At 42.6% G+C, this 19,621-nt stretch overlaps 1 protein-coding gene across 1 annotated transcript in view; it reads right to left on the bottom strand.

Annotated features, from left to right (window-relative positions):
• Nucleotides 1-16,393, bottom strand: part of SMAD5 (SMAD family member 5) — a 62,298-nt gene extending 45,905 nt beyond the window's left edge. The window contains exon 1 of the mRNA NM_001077107.4: nucleotides 16,280-16,393. The gene's annotated coding sequence lies outside the window, so the exon portion shown is untranslated. The remainder of the gene's footprint in view (nucleotides 1-16,279) is intronic.
• Nucleotides 16,394-19,621: the final 3,228 nt, after the last annotated feature.

Raw genomic sequence — 19,621 nt, 5'->3', positions numbered from 1 at the left:
ACTTTCAAATTTCTATCTAGGGGAAACTTAAAAGGAACAGAAAGGAAGCGGAATTATGACAGTCTAAGTGGAAACTGGGGAGGAAAAGATGGAAAGATTACACAGTCATGAATAAGATTGTTTAAGAAGGAATTAGTGAAGTGAAAGTCACTCAGTTATGTCTGACTCTTGTGACTCCATGGAATTCTCCAGGCTAGAATATTGGAGTGGGTAGCCCTTCCCCTTCTCCAAGGGATCTTCCCAACCCAGGGATTGAACCCAGGTCTCCCGCATTGCAGGCGGATTCTTTACCAGCTGAGCCAGAAGGAAAGCCCAAGAATACTGGAGTGGGTAGCCTATTCCTTCTCCAGCGGATCATCCCAACCCAGGAATCCAACCCAGAAATCAACTGGGGTCTCCTGCATTGCAGGCGGATTCTTTACCAACTGAGCTATGAGAGTAACCTATCTCTGACAGGCTCCCTGTTTCCCCCACCTAAAGAAGGAATTAACTGTGCTGCAAATGGCAAGTGAAAGAAAAAAGTGGTAACCTTTCTCTGACAGGCTCCGTTTCCCCCACCTAAACACACACACACACACACACACACACACACACACACACACAGCACCTAAGTGAAAAAAGAAAGTTTTAAAGATGAGGTATGGATAACAGTTCATTATATCAGCACAAATTTTAGGAACATATTTTAGGAACATATTCCAAAAGGAACATGACCATCTATAACTCATAGCCCAGTTGGTAATAAAGGACAGGAATAAGGAAAACCCATGTATCATTAAACCAAATGAGGCAGAAGAGACTGGGAGGAGACAATCAGCTAGACTGTGAAGCTAAAGGGAAAGACATCACCACAGAATGAAAGCCAAACAAGGGAAGACTGAATATAAAAGCAAAGGGATCAGGCTCCTAGAAGTAATCCTGTGTGCAGGGTACAGTTCTATCTAAGCAGAAAGGTACGTTCAAAGAGGCATTTCAGGAAGACAAAAATGGCAAAAGCACATAGACAAGTAAAGGCTTCACCAGGAGAGGCAGAGAGCGTAAACTGAAAACATGTTAGTAATCCAACTATGAGAGGAAGACACACTAGGATAGTGGTACACAGACCAGGCAGTAATGGTGGAAGAGACGTGAGGGACGTGACAAACAATCCACAGGATTTGCTAACCATTCTGAAGGAGATCAGCCCTGGGATTTCTTTGGAGGGAATGATGCTGAAGCTGAAACTCCAGTACTTTGGCCACCTCATGCGAAAAGTTGACTCACTGGAAAAGACTCTGATTCTGGAAGGGACTGGAGGCAGCAGGAGAAGGGGACGACAGAGGATGAGATGGCTGGATGGCATCACTGACTCGATGGACGTGAGTCTCAATGAACTCCGGGAGTTGGAGATGGACAGGGAGGCCTGGCGTGCTGCGATTCATGGGGTCGCAAAGAGTCAAACACGACTGAGCGACTGAACTGAACTGAACTGAACTGAAGAAGAGAAACAGGGCAATCTAAGAAAGGTAAAGGTTTAAAAGCTGAAAGAATTAGACACCACTCACCCCAAAAGGGGATTCTAGTTATAGCCAAGACAAGGTAAAAAGGTGATGGCGGAGGAGTATAAGGAGGCAAGTACTGGTCCAAGCAGATGTGTAATTAGAGCTCAAGAGAGAAGGAATAAATATATAAATTTGGAGGATGATACAAAGAGGAGTAAGATTTGAAGTTGATTCAGACAAATTTATTGGGTACCTAATAAGCCAGGGCAGAGAAGGCGATGGCACCCCACTCCAGTACTCTTGCCTGGAAAATTCCATGGATGGAGGAGCCTGGTGGGCTGCAGTCCATGGGGTCGCTAAGAGTCGGACACGACTGAGCGACTTCACTTTCACTTTTCACTTTCACGCATTGGAGAAGGAAATGGCAACCCACTCCAGTGTTCTTGCCTGGAGAATCCCAGGGACAGGGAAGCCTGGTGGGCTGCCGTCTATGGGGTCGCACAGAGTCAGACACGACTGAAGCAACTTAGCAGCAGCAATAAGCCAGGAATACTCTGTACTAGGAACTAAGTCTTAAAAGACACGATCTGTAATCTCAAAGAGCATAAAGAGTAACCAGAAAAAAGAGAAGATTCTATGAAGAGCTTCATGTGCTGTTCAGCACATCACTTGGTGGTCTGTTTTTTTAATGTATTTATTTGGTTTTGGCTATGTTGGGTCTCTCGTTACTGTGCAAGCTTTCTCTAGTTGCAGTGAGCATGGACCATTCTCTATTTGCAGCATGCAGGATCCCCAGTGCAATGGCTTCTCTTGTTGTGGAGCACAGGCTCAAGGACACGCAGGCTTCAGCACTTGTGGTGCATGGGCTCAGTAGCTGTGGCACACAGGCTCAGCTGCCCTGCTGCATATGGGATCCTCCCGGAACAGGGATCAAATCTGTGTCCCTTGCATTGCAAGGCAGACTCAACCACTGGACCATCAAGGAAGTCCCATATCACTTAGCTTTACTCTGGATTTTCATACGATAAGTCAACAGAGATGCAGTATTAAAATAGAGTAAAGAATATATACAGCAGGCACAAAGGCCAGTAACTGAGTAGATAGGAACGTGTACTACTGCTTACAACTGGAGGGACTTAACTGTGAACGCATTATCTGCTATTACTTTGGCTTTTTACAGTTTACCTCTGGTTTACAAAGACCTGACTATTAAGTTGGTGCAAAAGTAATTGTGGTTTTGCATTGCTGAACTTTGCCATTTGATATTGGAATACATTCTTAAATAAATGTGGTTATGTTATCCATCATTTTAATGTTTTTTTGCTAATGACTTATTACTTGCTTGTATTTTATATTTATTTTAGACAATGGAAAGGAGTATGTCAAGGCTGTATATTGCCACCCTGCTTATTTAACTTATATGCAGAGTATATCATGCGAATGCTAGCGGGATGAAGCACAAGTTGGAATCAAGATTGCCAGGAGAAATATCAATAACCTCAGATACGCAGATGACACCACCCTTATGGGAGAAAGTAAAGAAGAACTAAAGAGCCTCTTGATGAAAGTGAAAGAGGAGTGAAAAAATTGGCTTAAAACTCAACATTCCTAAAACTAAGATTGTGGCATCTGGTCCCATCACTTCATGGCAAATAGATGGGGAAACCATGGAAACAGTGAGAGACTTTATTTTTGGGGGCTCCAAAATCACTGCAGATGGTGACTGCAGCCATGAAATTAAAAGACACTTGTTCCTTAGAAGAAAAGCTATGACCAACCTAGACAGCATATTAAAAAGCAGAGACATTACTTTGCCAACAGAGGTCCATCTAGTCAAAGCTATGGTTTTTCCAGTAGTCATGTATGGATGTGAGAGTTGGACAATAAAGAAAGCTGAACACCAAAGAATTGATGCTTTTGAACTGTGGTGTTAGAGAAGACTCTTGAGAGTCCCTTGGACTGCAAGGATATCCAACCAGTCAATCCTAAAGGAAATCAGTCCTGAGTATTCATGGGAAGGACTAGATGCTGAAGCTGAAACTCCAATACTTTCATCACCTGATGCGAAGAACTGACTTACTGGAAAAGACCCTGATGCTGGGAAAGATTGAAGGCAGGAGGATAAAGGGATGACATTAGATTAGATGGTTGGATGACATCACTGACTGGATGGACATGAGTTTGAGTAGGCTCTAGGAGTTGGTGATAGACAGGGAAGCCTGGCATGTTGCAGACCATGGGGTTCACAAAGAATCGGACACAACCGAGTAGGACACAACCGAGTAACTGAACTGAAGGAAATGATGGTAGACAAAAAACAAATTTGAGCCATCTTCTTATTTGAGTTCAAAATGAGTCATAAAGCAGTGGCGACAACTTGCAACTTCAACATTGCATTTGGCCCAGGAACTGCTAACGAATGCATAGTGCAGTGGTGGTTGCAGAAGTTGTGCAAAGGAGACAAGAGCCTTGATGATGAGGAGCACAGTGGCCAGGCACCAGAAGTTGATAATGACCAACTGAGAGCATCACTGAAGCTGCTGTGTGCATTCTCAGTCTCTTCCGTCATGTCCGACTCTTTGCAACCCTATAGACTCTAGTCTGCCAGGCTCCTCTGTCCATGGGATTCTCCAGGCGAGAACACTAGAGGGGGTTGCCATGCCCACCTCCAGGGGATCTTCCCAACCCAGGGACTGAACCCACATCTCTTATGTCTCTTGCATTGGCAGGCAGGTTCTTAACCACTAGTGCCACGTGAAAAGCCTGATCCTCTTACAGCTACACAAGAAGTTGCCAAAGAACTCAATGTCAATCATTCTATGGCAGTTCAGCATTTGAAGTAAACTGGAAAGGTTTGATAAGTAGGTGCCTCGTGCACTGAATGAAAATTTAAAAAGAAAAATCAATGCTTTGAAGTGTCATCTCTTATTTTATGCAACAACAATGAACCATTTCTCGATTGGATTGTGACATGTGATAAAAAGTGGATTTTATACAACTGGCGATGGCCAGCTCAGTGGCTAGACTGAGAAGGAACTCCAAAGCACTTCCCAAAGCCAAAGTTGCACCGAAAAAGGTCATGATCACTGTTCGGTGGTTTGCTGCCCATCTGATCCACTACAGCTTTCTGAATCTCACTGAAACCATTATATCTGAGAAGTAAATCAATGAGATGCACCAAAAACTGCAACACCTGCAGCCAGCACTGGTCAACAACAACACCCAACTAATGTCGCATAACCATTGTTTCAAAAGTTGAAAGAAAAGGGCAACGAAATTTTGCCTCATCTGCCATATTAACCTGACCTCTTGCCAACCAACTACCACTTCTTCAAGCATCTCAACAACTTTCTGCAGGGAAAACGCTTCCACAACCAGCAGGACGCAGAAAATGCTTTCCAAGAGTTTGTCGAATCTTGAGTCATGAATTTTTACACCACAGGAATAAACTTATTTCTCACTGGCAAAAATGCACTGATTATAATGGTTACTATTTTGACTAATAAAGGTGTGTTTGAGCCTAGTTATAATGATTTAAAATTCACGGTCTGAAACCGCAATGACGTTTGCACCAACCTAATAGTTGATTCTTTCGTTGATGGGTATTGTCATTTCAGACAGCTAGAAAGAAAAGGAATTATGAGCTTTAGAAATCCTTGTGTATGTCAGGTTCCCTGAAATTCTCCTGAAAAACTGCAACTATCAACCAGACAAAAACAATACAGAGCAGTACCTTGGAAATCCAAAGAATACAGTAGTACCTCAGCAATAAAATTAAGAGACTATCATGTACTACAAAAGAATCTATCACATTACAAAACACACACACACACACACACACATCATACTTTTATTTTAGCTCAAGCATCCCTTCTTCAGAGAAGCCTTCCCAGACTGCCTTACCGAGGTGAAACTCCCCTATTATACACACTTACTGTGTCGCGTATCTCTATTTTGCAGCACTTAACATATCTTTGTTTTTACATTTACCAGTCCAACTTGGCAAGAATGTAAATGAGAGGAGCCATATCTGTTTTGGCTCATCACTGTAAACCGAATGATACATGTGCTCAATAAGTATTTAAGTCTAACGAATGAAAGAGACTGTGAATACAAACCTTTTGAAAGGAATTAGCCAGGGGATGGGGAGGGATTCAGGGTGCTTTTCACTTTCTGTTTCATGCAATTTTGCATATCTTAAAATAAACATGAATTTCTTGTATAGTTACCAGGGAAAACCAACTTTAAAATGGAAGTGCAGATGTACCTCAACCATATTAAAATTCTTACTAAAGAGGATTTATAAGAGTCATTTTTATTTCAAAAGAATTCTCTCCAGTAATTTTAAAGTTATACAAATTTAGAGGCTGAAATTTAAGAAAAATCAAAGATAGGGCCAAATACTTTCGGGTTCCAATAAATAATAGTAAGAATTCATTTTTTGAAAAGCATTTATCTTCCTGTACTAGAATATTTTCTCTACTTTACATATTTTACAAATGCTATTGTCTGGACCACTTTCTTCAAGCTCCAACCACTAATGTCTAGCTCTCCAAGGTTTCAGCTTTAGCTATCATCCCCGACACCTTCCCTGATCAACCCATTAACTCTATATAAAGTAGGTTTTCCCCAATCTCTAATCTAAAACTATGTTCATTTCCTTCACTGTACTACCAAATTGTAAGTATTTGTTGGTTTTCTTGTATTTTCGACTCTCTCTCTAGAATGTAATCTTTAAAAAACAGTACTAAGCATATTTAGAGAACTTGTTAAATTCATTCAAGCTATTCATCTAAAACTACTGAGGTGCATTTTAGGAACATTTCATGCAAAGATGGGCACAATAAAGGATAGAAATGGTATAGACCTAACAGAAGCAGAAGATATTAAGAAGTGGCAAGAATACACAGAAGAACTACACAAAAAAGATCTTCATGACCCAGATAACCACGATGGTGTTTATCTCACCTAGAGCCAGACATTTTCGAGTGTGAAGTCAAGTGGGTCTTAGGAAGCATTACTATGAACAAAGCTAGTGGAAGTGATGGAATTCCAGTTGAGGTATTTCAAATCCTAAAAAATGATGCTGTGAGAGTGCTGCACTCAACATGCCAGAGTGCAGCACTCAACATGCCAGCAAATTTGGAAAACTCAGCAGTGGCCACAGAACCAGAAAAGGTCAGTTTTCATTCTAATCCCAAAGAAAGGCAATGCCAAAGATGTTCAAACTACCGCACAGTTGCACTCATCTCAGTTCAGTTCAGTTCAGTCACTCAGTTGTGTCCGACTCTTTGTGACCCCATGAATCGCAGCACACTAGGCCTCCCTGTCTATCACCAACTCCCAGAGTTTACCCAAACTCATGTCCATCGAGTCAGTGATGCCATCCAGCCATCTCATCCTCTGTCGTCCCCTTCTCCTCCTGCCCCCAATCCCTCCCAGCATCAGAGTCTCCTCCAATGAGTCAACTCTTCGCATGAGGTGGCCAAAGTACTCGAGTTTCAGATTCAGCATCAGTCCTTCCAATGAACACCCAGGACTGATCTCCCTTAGGATGGACTGGTTGGATCTCCTTGCAGTCCAAAGGACTCTCAAGAGTCTTCTCCAACACCACACTTCAAAAGCATCAATTCTTCAGCACTCAGCTTTCTTCACAGTCCAACTTTCACAATCATACATGACCACTGGAAAAACCATAGCCTTGACTAGAAGGACCTTTGTTGGCAAAGTAATGTCTCTACTTTTGAATATGCTATCTAGGTTGGTCATAACTTTCCTTCCAAGGAGTAAGAGTTTTTTAATTTCATGGCTGCAATCACCATCTGCAGTGATTTTGGAGCCCCCAAAAATAAAGCCTGACACTGTTTCCACTGTTTCCCCATCTATTTGACATGAAGTGACGGGACCAGATGCCATGATCTTCGTTTTCTGAATGTTGAGCTTTAAGCCAACTTTTTCACTCTCCTCTTTCACTTTCATCAAGAGGCCTTTTAGTTCCTCTTCACTTTCTGTCATAAGGGTGGTGTCATTTGCATATCTGAGGTTATTGATATTTCTCCCGGCAATCTTGATTCCAACTTGTGTTTCTTCCAGTCCAGTGTTTCTCATGATGTACTCTGCATATAAGTTAAATAAGCAGGGTGACAATATACAGCCTTGACGTACTCCTTTTCCTATTTGGAACCAGTCTGTTGTTCCGTGTCCAGTTCTAACTGTTGCTTCCTGACTTGCATACAGGTTTCTCAAGAGACAAGTCAGGTGGTCTGGTATTCCCATCTCTTTCAGAATTTTCCACAGTTTATACTGATCACATCAGTGGAGAAGTAATTCCAGAAAGAATGAAGGGATGAAGCCAAAGCAAAAACAATACCCAGCTGTGGATGTGACTGGTGATAGAAGCAAGGTCTGATGCTGTAAAGAGCAATACTGCATAGGAACCTGGAATGTTAAGTCCATGAATCAAGGCAAATTGGAAGTGGTCAAACAGGAGATGGCAAGAGTGAACATCGACATTCTAGGAATCAGAGAACTAAAATGGACTGGAATGGGTGAATTTAACTCAGATGATGATTATATCTACTACTGTGAGCAGGAATCCCTTAGAAGAAATGGAGTAGCCATCATGGTCAACAAAAGAGTCAGAAATGCAGTACTTGGATGCAATCTCAAAAAACGACAGAATGATCTCTGTTTGTTTCCAAGGCACTCATCTCACGTGCTAGCCAAGTAATGCTCAAAATACTCCAAGCCAGGCTTCAGCAGTATGTGAACTGTGAACTTTCAGATGTTCAAGCTGGATTTTAAAAAGGCAGAGGAACCACAGACCAAATTGCCAACATCTGCTGGATCACTGAAAAAGCAAGAGCGTTCCAGAAAAACATCTATTTCTGCTTTATTGACTACACCAAAGCCTTTGACTGTGTGGATGACAACAAATTGTGGAAAATTCTTCAAGAGATGGGAATACCAGACCACCTGCCCTGCCTCCTGAGAAATCTGTATGCAGGTCAAGAAGCAACAGTTACAACTGGACATGGAACAACAGACTGGTTCCAAATCGGGAAAGGAGTATATCAAGACTGTATACTGTCACCCTGCTTATTTAACTTATACACAGCGTACATCATATGAAATGCCAGGCTGGATGAAGCACAAGCTGAAATCAAGATTGCTGGGAGAAACATAGACAACCTCATATATGTGGATGACACCACCCTTATGACAGAAATTGAAGAGGAACAAAAAAGCCTCTTGATGAAAGTGAAAGAGGAGAGTGAACAAGTTGGCTTAAAACCCAACATTCATAAAACTAAGATCATGGCATCTGGTCCCATCACTTCATGCAAATAGATGGGGAAACCATGGAAACAGTGAGTTTATTTTCTTGGGCTCCAAAATCACTGCAGATGGTGACTGCAGCAGTGAAATTAGAAGACACTTGCTCCCTGGAAGGAAAGCTATGACCAACCTAGACAGCATATTAAAAAGCAGAGGCATTACTTTGCCAAGAAAAGTCCGTCTAGTCAAAGCTATAGTTTTTCCAGTAGTCATGTATGGATGTGAGAGTTGGACAATAAAGAAAGTTGAACACCAAAGAATTGATGCTTTTGAACTGTGGTGTTGGAGTAGGCTCTTGAGAGTCCCTTGGACTGCAAGGAGATCCAACCAGTCCATCCTAAAGGAAAACAGTCCTGAATATTCATTGGAAGGACTGATGCTGAAGCTTCAATACTCTGGCCATCTGATGCGAAGAACTAACTCACTGGAAAAGACCCTGATGTTTCGAAAGACTGATGGTGGGAGGAGAAGGGGGCAACAGAGGATGAAATGATTGGATGGCATCACTGACTCAATGGACATGAGTTTCAGTAAGCTCCGGGAGTTGGTAATGGGACAGGGAAGCCTGGCGTGCTGCAGTTCATGGGGTCACAAAGAGTCGGACACGACTGAGTGACTGAACTGAACAGTATAGGCGCTGAGAATATAGAAGTGAATAAAAGTGGACCAAAATCCTTGTCTTCATAAAGCCTGCATTCCAGTGGAGGGAGACAGATAAAGTACAATAAATGAATGATACAGGATAGCTGTAAGGTGAAAACTGCTATGGAGAAAAATAAAACAGTGGAAGGTGGATCAGGAGTGCTATGAAAGAGGTGTAATTTTAAACAGGGTGGCTGGGCTGAGCCTCACTGAGAAGGCACCAAAGAGTGAGCCAGGCAGGGAAAACTAGTACAAGCGAAGGCAACAGGCAATGTGCAAATCCCAAAGTGGGAGCATGTCTGGCACGTTCAAGTAACCACAAGACCACAAACCCTGACAATAAGCACATAAGAAAGGGAAAACAGGAATGGAATCAAACAGGTAAGAGAGCCATGCAGTAATATAAGTGCTTTTGGCCTTTACTATAAGTGAAATGTAGACCCATTTAAGAGCTCTGAGTGAAGATATGACATTTTCAGACTTATGTTATTAAACAATCACTCCGGGCCACATGTTCAGAATGGGGAGGGGGTGGGGATGGAGGCAGCAAGGGTAGAAAGCAGGGAGACCGAGATCAGTTCAGTGCTGCAGCAATTTAAGTAAGAGATGATGCTGGCTCAGACCAGGATGACTGCAGCATGGTGGTGAGAAGCAGACAGTTTCACATGTTTGGGAGACAAAAGGTTTCCTGGTGGAAGAGATAAGGGGAATGTGAGAATGGAGGAGTCAAAAATGACTCCAAGGTGTCAACCTGGGCTACCAGAATGGGATTGATTTAGGGGAGGCTGATAGGGAAGCTAAAGGATGATTTTACATAAAATGAATGTATGAAGAAAATGTTGTTAAACTTAACCAGGTTTCCATTCAAATGAATTGTTATTAATGTCAAGAAACCAAGTCTTGTTCTTACTTCAAGTTACCTGAGTAGAACCTCCTGACCTGCCATAAACACATACACACAAACCCCCCTCAATAGTCTCCCTGAGATAGACAGACTTTTAGACACACACTGCTCAGCCCCAGATTCAAAGGAAAATTTAAAAAAACAGCTCCTTCACCTTCTGGTCCAACATCTCTCTGATTGCTTCAATCCAAAATAAAAGGCAAACAAACCAATTCAAAAATTTCACCCAACACCGTTAGCCAAAAGGAAATCTCCTGACCACATTAACCCTTGCAAATGTGCATATGGGTCAAAGCCACCATCACTTCAACCAAACCGATACAGAAGAATTACAGATGGGGGTTTTAAAGAAACAAATCCTTCATAACCATTCCACAAAATTCAGATTCATTGACATCAGGGCCCTACCTCCCAGGTTCTGCAGTAGGATTGAGAACCAAGGCCCTTAGGATCATCCACAATGGGAGAAAGTCACTTGCTTATACACATTCAGAGGTAACTTTTTTGTGGTTGGTGGGGGTATAGCTTTACAAGTGTCTTACCCCTGTGGTTCTAACATCTTTAGTCACCAAGTATTAGCAAAAGTAGACATCCGTCACCACAACTATCAAACCAATCCTAGATCTAGGTATATAATCACTATAAAATGTTTAAGCCACATCCATGACTGCAAGCAGATAAGAGAAAGAAACCAAGAACAAGCTGGCCCCACAGATCTCCTAGATTCAGAAAACCTATTCTTTACTAGATCATCTAGAAAGAAGAGGAAATACAGTCACATGAGCACCAAAATCATTTTCCTAGAGAAACACTTAAATCATCACTTTTCCCAATTATGGTTCCCAAATTTCCAAAGACATCCAAAGTTCTCACAGTGATTTCAAAGCCACTCAGGAGCTGAGCAGCTGCCAGCTGACCCTTCTCACAGCATAGAACTCTCACCCAGGCTCTCTCGGTGCCCATACAAGTCTTTTTTTATCTCCCACATCCAGACTTTTGTTTCCCAGTTTTTAATCACTCTTTAAACCTCACCTGCTTCTCTAAGTCCTCTAATTAAGCAGAGCCTGATCTAGATGTATCACTCACCCCCACAGAGCCTGCAAGATTTCTGACATTGCTACCAGATGTGTCTGAGAATACCTGCATAGGCTTGTAGGCACAGGAGTAGACACAGAGCTGGTCAATCTTTACAGCGCTTTTCCTTTAAATTATAAAATCACCAAGAGCAGATACCCAATCAGTATGTTACAAAATGTCTCTCTGGAGTACAAAGTGCTAACTTGTGTACACAACATATATTTCAAATCTTTATGAAGACACTTTCCAGATAAGCTCATCTACTCACTTGAGTGGGCAGAAAGATGTGAAGAAGGTAAAGAAAATGAAAGACTAGCTTTGAAAAAGTTCTGCAGAGCCCCTCTTTTCCTAGAAACACACAAACCAGAATAACTAGATCTCAAGTTATAGTCTACCAGATAGGATGCCAGGCAGATCCTAACATATTATGAAAACAGAAGTGACCAAAACAAAGCTTGCCTTGAAAAAGTACCAGCCATATTCTGAGACCACAGTTAAATTTAAAAAGTTTAAGACTGTTTACAGGACTCCAGCTGCTATGTTCAAAGAAAAGTAGGAAGGTGATACCAGTCTTTTTCTTACTATTAATATTATTTTCAATAATAACAAAACAATATATATGGACATCAAAAAGGAAAAATCCAGTTAAACCTCACAACAGATTAGGCCATTTTCAAATTTCCAGAGTATACCATTCTGTAATTTATATATATACACATTATAAGCAGAGACTGGTATACCAAAGAAATCAAAAGCAAATCCTACTTACAAAAGGCACTTTAACAACTGACTTCCAAAAACGAATTACAATTACAGTATCGCACACATGGAACCACCTAATAAAGCAAACTTTCTTCTAAAATATTGTCACAACCAAGTTAGGAATACAATAAAAGCAGAAAGAAAAGTCACTGATACCACTTCTCTAATAGAAAAAGGCCAAATATCTCCCCACCTAGGTGCCCAGGGCAAAAAAGTATCAAAACTGCAGAGTGAAGACCTAGCTGATTATTTACGAAAAAATAGTAACTGTGTAATTACCCCATCTTTTCTAAGCTGTCAAACACTGAAAGATGTTAGAATATGAGACTGAAAAACTAGTTGGTCCTAACAACAATCTTGGAGAAGGAAATGGCAACCCACTCCAGTGTTCTTGCCTGGAGAATCCCAGGGACGGGGGAACCTGGTGGGCTGCTGTCTATGGGGTCGCACAGAGTCGGACACGACTGAAGCGACCTAGCAGCAGCAACAACAATCTAGCTTTTAACAATTTTTAAAAAAGAATTTTATATCTTAACCTTCCAAGTAGTAAATGTACCTCTAAGATTCAGAGTTCTAGGTAATGGCAATGTATTGGATAAGCCAGCACTGAGAGTTTCAATTACTACTGTTCTATTAATTTTGGAAGCAGAAAATCAAAGTGTAAAAAGACATGGGCAGGCTTTGTGAGGACGTTCATCATCATCTTTGGTGGGGAAAACATTCTACCTCTGTGCAGTCTTCTTGGGTCCTACTCCCAAATAATCTTTTCTCCAAAATATCCAGACTGGTAGAAATAAGAATCATCCTTCAGGCTTTTATAAGACTGTCCCTTATAAAAGGAAATCTTCTCCATTGTCTTTGACTTTATTAGTATACCAGCAAACCCATAGGATCTAAGGGAGCTGTAACATTTGAAGAAATAAACTATTCAGTTTCTTCTTTGGGCTGGTATGAAGCACACGAACAGACTAGGAATACAGTCACTCTAGAAATAACGAGAACAGGAAAAACTGATAATCAGGGGAATAAAGGCAGCTATATCCTAAAGAGTTCTCAAGTCAGCTAAGTCAACATATACATCTGGTAATAATAAACACTGATAAGTCATAAACAAAAAGGGCTTTCTTATTCAGACTCTACATACTACTGGTAACATTAAAATTTACATAAAAACACTAAAACAATATGTATTAAATAGATTTTTATAAATAGTATTTCAAGTTACCAAGAAATTTTTAGAAGTTTTATATTTTACTACCTAGTCTTCAAAAGACAAGAAGCTGGTAGCTTTGATTTGACCAAGTTACAAATCTCTTTTCAGAAGTAAGAGAAAACATACTGCCTCGTTTAACGCAAGGCACAAAAAAGATCATCACTGCAAATCATAATGTTTGGGTTCATGATGAAAACAGGAAACAGGCAGGCTACCCAGGTATAATGATGGTTATAGTCTAATGTGCTTCAGGCTCAGCCAAGAATTAAAACCCAGTGAAGAGGGTAAGCAGAATTTACTTGCCTCTACCTTGATACAGAAGGCAACTTTTAATAATACTCCCAGCAACATGTTATATAACCAGTAAACAATCTGATTCAAACCTCATTAGTAACAACATTCTGCCACTGTCTCTCACTGAAATTAAAACTGACTTTGCCAGAGGGGAAAGAAATGTAGCACGTACCAATCTACCCATTTTTGTGGCGCCTAACCCTGTGAACCAGACAAGTAGATAATTCCACCAAATCTGCACAGAACCTACAAAAATATTTTACTCTTTTCCTTTCCAGTTCACTGTTCTCTTAACTATATCATTGGATGCATTTAAAATCTAAGAAGAAAGTCAGCTGGGAAGGTTCATCTAACTTTTATAGTCTATTTCAACTATGATCTGAAAAATGGAGGCATAAATGACAGATGGATTTTATTAACAAAAATAAATAGGTACAGTTTATGTGATAAAAGCAGCTATGTGAAAGGAAAGGCACACTGAGGGAGCAGCAAGGTAGAGAGAGGGAAGAAAGGAGGCTGCTACAGAGACAATCATGCAAAAGTTAAATTAAAAAAATCTAAACATAATCAACACAACTCTCATGAAAGTTACACTTTAAACTTGTTTCTTAACTGTTCTGTATTTCTGTAATCTTGGATTCATCTTAGAGGGGGGTAAAAGTTACCAAAGTACCAATAAGAGGAAGAATATAAAATAATTGGTTTAGATCTATATGTGTACATGCGTTAGTTGAACATACAGTCATGTCCAACTCTTTGCAAACCCATGGACTGTATAGCCCACCAGGCTCCTCTGTCCATGGAATTCTCCAGGCAAGAATACTGGAGTGTGTAGCCATTCCCTTCTCCAGGAGATCTTCCTGACCCAGAGATCGAACCCGGGTCTCCCACATTGCAGGCAGATTCTTTACCATCTGAGCCACCTGGGAAGCCCTTAGAACTATTAAAAAAAAAAAAACAAAAAACTCCTTATTTGGAACACACTCATAAAAGTATTCAGATCCATAATGTTCACATTGTCTCTAGCTTTTGTCTTCCACAACACTGGCACCTAGGAACAATTTTAAACTGCTTGGCAAGTTACTAATTTATTCAGACTAAGGTTTTCAACCCTTTAGCTTTCAAATTAAAGTTTAAAAACTAATTCACTGCGGGCAATATGGGTGCTCTAATTTAAGGAAATTTAACTACCCAAGTTTAGAAACAGAATTTTCGAAAGAATTTGAAAACAGCAACTTCAGTATCCCTTCCTCTCAATTTCTGTGAGGCCAAGCCACAACCTCCCACCTATCCAGTCTTTTTGCTAAATAAGAACACTCTGGGGGGGTACTAGGCAACCGGCATGATGTGACAAACCCGACCAAACTTCAAAACTTTTTCCACAGAAAGATAAGGTAAACAAGATACACTTAGCACCACACCCATACAAATGCACGGGCAGCCAGGAATGCTTTTCCCCCTGTCTCTCTCTAGACCTCCAGCTGGTCAGGAAACAATGTCTCTACAATCAAGATAGAGATCTGGCCCAGGGTGTTCAGGCATTCCTCACCTCTGGGCTGGCCTACAGCTCCACTCTCCAATGCCATCCAAACCAGAATTGGAACATTTTGTTAGGAAGTGGGCGAACGTCCAAATACCCGACTATCCTCGCCCCAGTTCTTTTTTGCAACCAAAATCTGTTTTGGCTACTGAGCATGCTCCGACTTAAGACAGGCGCCACATGGGAGTTTTCAAAGCTTAGGCTCCAAACTCCACGTAATAACAGCAGCTGAAAGGGGAAGAGAGGAAAGAGGGAGAGCATGGGGAGGGGGCAGACCGAATATGAATCTGAGCCCTGACACTAGAGTGAAAGACCCCAGCAGGGGTTGAATATGATGAAGGCAAACAGATACTGCTTGTCGTTATCCTTGCAGCAAAAGTTTACACAAAGTAGAAGAAATCTTTGCAATGATGGAAACTGGCATGGCAAGTGGCAGAAACCGGGTCTAACTACCAGCTGAGTGCAGCAGCAGGTCACAACTGCCCGGGGTGTAATTCCCACCGATAAGAGTGGATCCTTATCTTTGAAACACAAAGCGACGGCGGCGGCACGGATTCATCAAGCCACTGGACGGTTTTGCAATGTAGCCGACCAAGCTGCTCGGCCGAGCTCGGCAGTCCCACCAGGGGTGTGTGTTGAGGGTGGCGCTCGCATAAGGGAGGGCAAACCGCTCCCCCGGACAGAAGTGGGGCCGGGGATCCCCGCGAGGGCGTCCTGAACGCTTCCCGCCACAGTCCGGGTGGTAACGGCGGAGCCCGGACGAGGGCCAGCGTTGGCCCCGCCTCGGGACGCCCCCGGGGCAGGCAAGGCCTCCGCAGCCGGACGGGCCGCACCATCGCCGCCCGCCTGGACCCCGGCAGGCCGGGTCTCGGCCTACCTCCCGCCCCGCAGGCCCGGGTGATTTCCGCTCCGCCCGCCCCCGCCTCGGCCCGAGTCCGGCCGCTAGGGCAGAACCGCGTCCGGGCAAAGCCTGCAGCCCACGGTCCCACTCACTGGCCCGCCCGTCCCGGGGCCCCACATTCACTCACGAGCCGGCGGCGCGCGCTCTCCCGGCGCCGTCGCTGCGCTTCTCCTCAGCGCAACTTTATTAGCAGCTCGGCAGCGGGACACGCGCACGGCGCCCGCTCGTCCAGGACCCGGATGAAGGAGGGACGGAGCCGGGGAGGACGCCGCGGGGTCGGCGCATGCGCGCAAGCGGCCGAGTGACCGCTGCGGGACAGACCGAGGGAAGGGCCGACTGGCTCCCGCGGCTGGAGGAAGCCTCCGCGCTTGGCTTGGCGCCCGCAAACTCCAGCTTCCGATCTGCCAGAGTCATCTCGCGTCCATGGCCGGCCCAGGACTGGCAGTCGGCTAGTTCCCACCGCCACGATAGCCACTGGAAGTCTCCACTAGCCAAATCAACCCACATTATAATAAAATAAAACAATTGTTTTCGACATGGACAGTTGGCGATTTTCCCAGTCCTGTATGAAGTGTAAATAAAAATATCGTCGGATATAACTTTGCTACTGTTAATGATTTGTAATATAAATCTGAGAATCTTTGTCAATACATAGATTTCCCTGGTGGCTCAGACGGTAAAGCGTCTGTCTACAATCTGAGAGACCTGGCTTCGATCCCTGGGTTGGGAAGATTCCCTGGAGGAGGAAATGGCAACCCCACTCCAGTACTCTTGCCTTGAAAATCCCATGGATGGAGGAGCTTGGTGCAGGCTACTATCCATGGGGTCGCAAAGAGTCGGGCACGACTGGGTGACTTCACTTCACTTCACCATCTAGGGCATGCAATTTGGAGAGTACTAGTGAAGAAAAACTTTTAAATAATTTTGTTTTTATTTTAAAAGTTCAATGCTGACTTTCCAATAGTCTGGTATAGGTTTGTTTTTAAAAACAAATTAACCTAAATGAAAATCAAAATTGGAGTCATTTTCAAATCCTCTCTCTCATTCTCTAAACCAAACCATCATGAAATCTTACTAACACTACCTTCAAATACATCCCAGATCTGACCAGCATTGGTGCCCTGAGCCAGGGTCATCTCACCTGAAATTAAATGGGAAGCAGCTGTTTTGCTCCAGGCTTTTTCCACAGGGAAGAGGCATGGTGAATGTTGTCCAAGTCTCTGCATTAAGGATAGTCATCTCAAATGTGGACAGAGGCCTGGTGAGGGAATGTAGTGGGCCTGGGTGCAGAACCAGAGAGAGCCTCCTCTGTTCAAAGGGGGCAGCTGCTATTTCACTCTAGCCAACTGTCACCGTGGGGAAATGTGGAAATAAGGACCCAGTTTTGGGAGATCTGATTTTTCAAAAACAGCTGGAAATCTGGACTTCAATACAAAATCTCATTTTTATGTATGTAGCAACTTTTTTTTCATTCTTTCTTTTTTCTTTCTTAGACATTCAGGAGGCCAACCCTGTACAAGCCAAGTAAAACAAATCCGTGGTCCTGATTCAGCCTGCTGGCCATCAGTTTGTAATCTCAGGTCTATGTCTTAAAACTCTTTACTACATCATAAAGTTTGTGAAAGTAAAGTCTGTGTACTTTAACTCTTTGTCACACTCACTGATTATTTGCTGTTAATTCAGAAGTTTCCAGCCCTTGGAAAGCACATATTTCTGGAGCCTGCATGGCTTTACAACTCCCCAAAGTGCCCATAACCCTGCCTTGGAGGACCTTTTTTTTAAATTTCCCCAGAACTAATGTTTGCAGAGAGGTTTGTTGAACATTATAAGACATAAAAATGTGGTTTAAATATTTTGTACACTTCAGCCACTCCTCCCTTCAAACAGGCAGTAAAATCCTTCCCAAAACAAACTGTTTGCTGTCTTGTAGTCACTGCACATATGTAAAGAACAATTTGTGATTACAGGATTCCTTTCACAATCTCAGGTTAATCTCAAAGCCAACAGTTTTGCTTCCTGATCTGTGTGTCCAAATACTGATTAAATCAACCCGAGACTCAAACTTCTCCAAATTGCTGTGTAGGCTCAGCTTAGGTCTTAAATAGAAAGAGATATTAACATAGAATACAGGAAGAGAAACTCCTCCCAAAGGACAAGACAGCACTCAGCATTCAAAGGGTATAAAAAAATCAGATCATTAAAGATCTATATAGTCAAAAAGACTATCAGTTGGCAAATGAACAGGCCTGTCAGAGCCATAGGAAAGGAATAGGAAGTCCCTGTTTTGGGGACAGGGACTAAAAGCAAATGTAGAACAGGACAACCTGAACTGATAGAATAGTTGGTGGGGCATCAAAAGAGACAAACTGCCTTTTCAGTTTAGCGTTCACCCGACCAGAAAGTTCAAACTGAAGCAGCTTCAAAATTCAATTTTGTGTTACTTATAGAGAAGCTTAATACTGGAAAACTCACACAAGTGCTTCTCAAGCAGGGGTGCCAAAGACCCCAAGGGAACATTTGACAATATTTGAAAAGAATCTCGGTTGTCACATCTAGGAAGGTGGTGCTGGTGACATCTACTCTGTAGTGGCCAGGGATCTAAACACTCTTATGATACGCAGGACAGTTTTCTTCTACCAAGACTTATCCGGCCCAGGACTTCCCTGATGGTCCAGTGGTTAAAATCCACCTGCCAATGCAGGGGGCACGGGTTCAATCCCTGGTCCCAAAACTAAGATCCCACATGCCACAGAGCAACTAAGCCTGTGGGAAACAACGACAGAGCCAGCGTGCTGGAGCCCACGGGCCCCAACTACTGACCCACGTACCACAACTGCTGAAGCTTGTGCTCCAATGAGAGAAGCCAGCACAGTGAGAACCCGAGACTGCAGCAAAGAGTAGCCTCAGCCCACCGCAGTTAAAGAAACACACACAGCAACGAAGACAGAGCAGCCAGAAGGAAAGAAAGCAAGCAAGAGAGAATTATCTAGCCCCAAATATCAATCATGCTGAAGTTCACAACCCTGATTTAAGCCCCAGTTTCCTTCTAGCTCTGTTGATGCTTAGGGAGAAAATGAGCCCTTTCTTTGAACTTTTCCAATAACTATGTTAATTATTCATTTGATGTAAAGAACCAGCTTAAATATTTGGTCAGTGACATACTCACACCCTGAATTTTATAAGGAGGTAATTTTTAGGAAATGTGAGAGCATATATGAAACAAGAAGAACTGGAATACTTAACTTAGTCTTTCCATATTTTTAAATATATGGTAATTGGGGCAAATTGGGTTTGGTTTCAATATATTTAATATATGTCTCAATTTGACCCTTTGCTGTAGTTCAGAAGATTCTCCCTAAATGACCAGTGGACCTCCAGTAGAATTGGAAGAATGTGGTGATGTTCCAAAGAGTTGCCCAGTGTAGAGGGATCAATGAATGACATCACAGAAATCCATAAAGGGATCTGG

Source organism: Bos taurus, chromosome 7 (assembly GCF_002263795.3).
Source record: "Bos taurus isolate L1 Dominette 01449 registration number 42190680 breed Hereford chromosome 7, ARS-UCD2.0, whole genome shotgun sequence".
In the NCBI taxonomy this organism is placed as follows: domain Eukaryota; kingdom Metazoa; phylum Chordata; class Mammalia; order Artiodactyla; family Bovidae; genus Bos; species Bos taurus.
The sequence above is the reverse complement of the archived record's forward strand: the minus strand, read 5'-3'. Positions and strand labels throughout refer to the sequence as shown.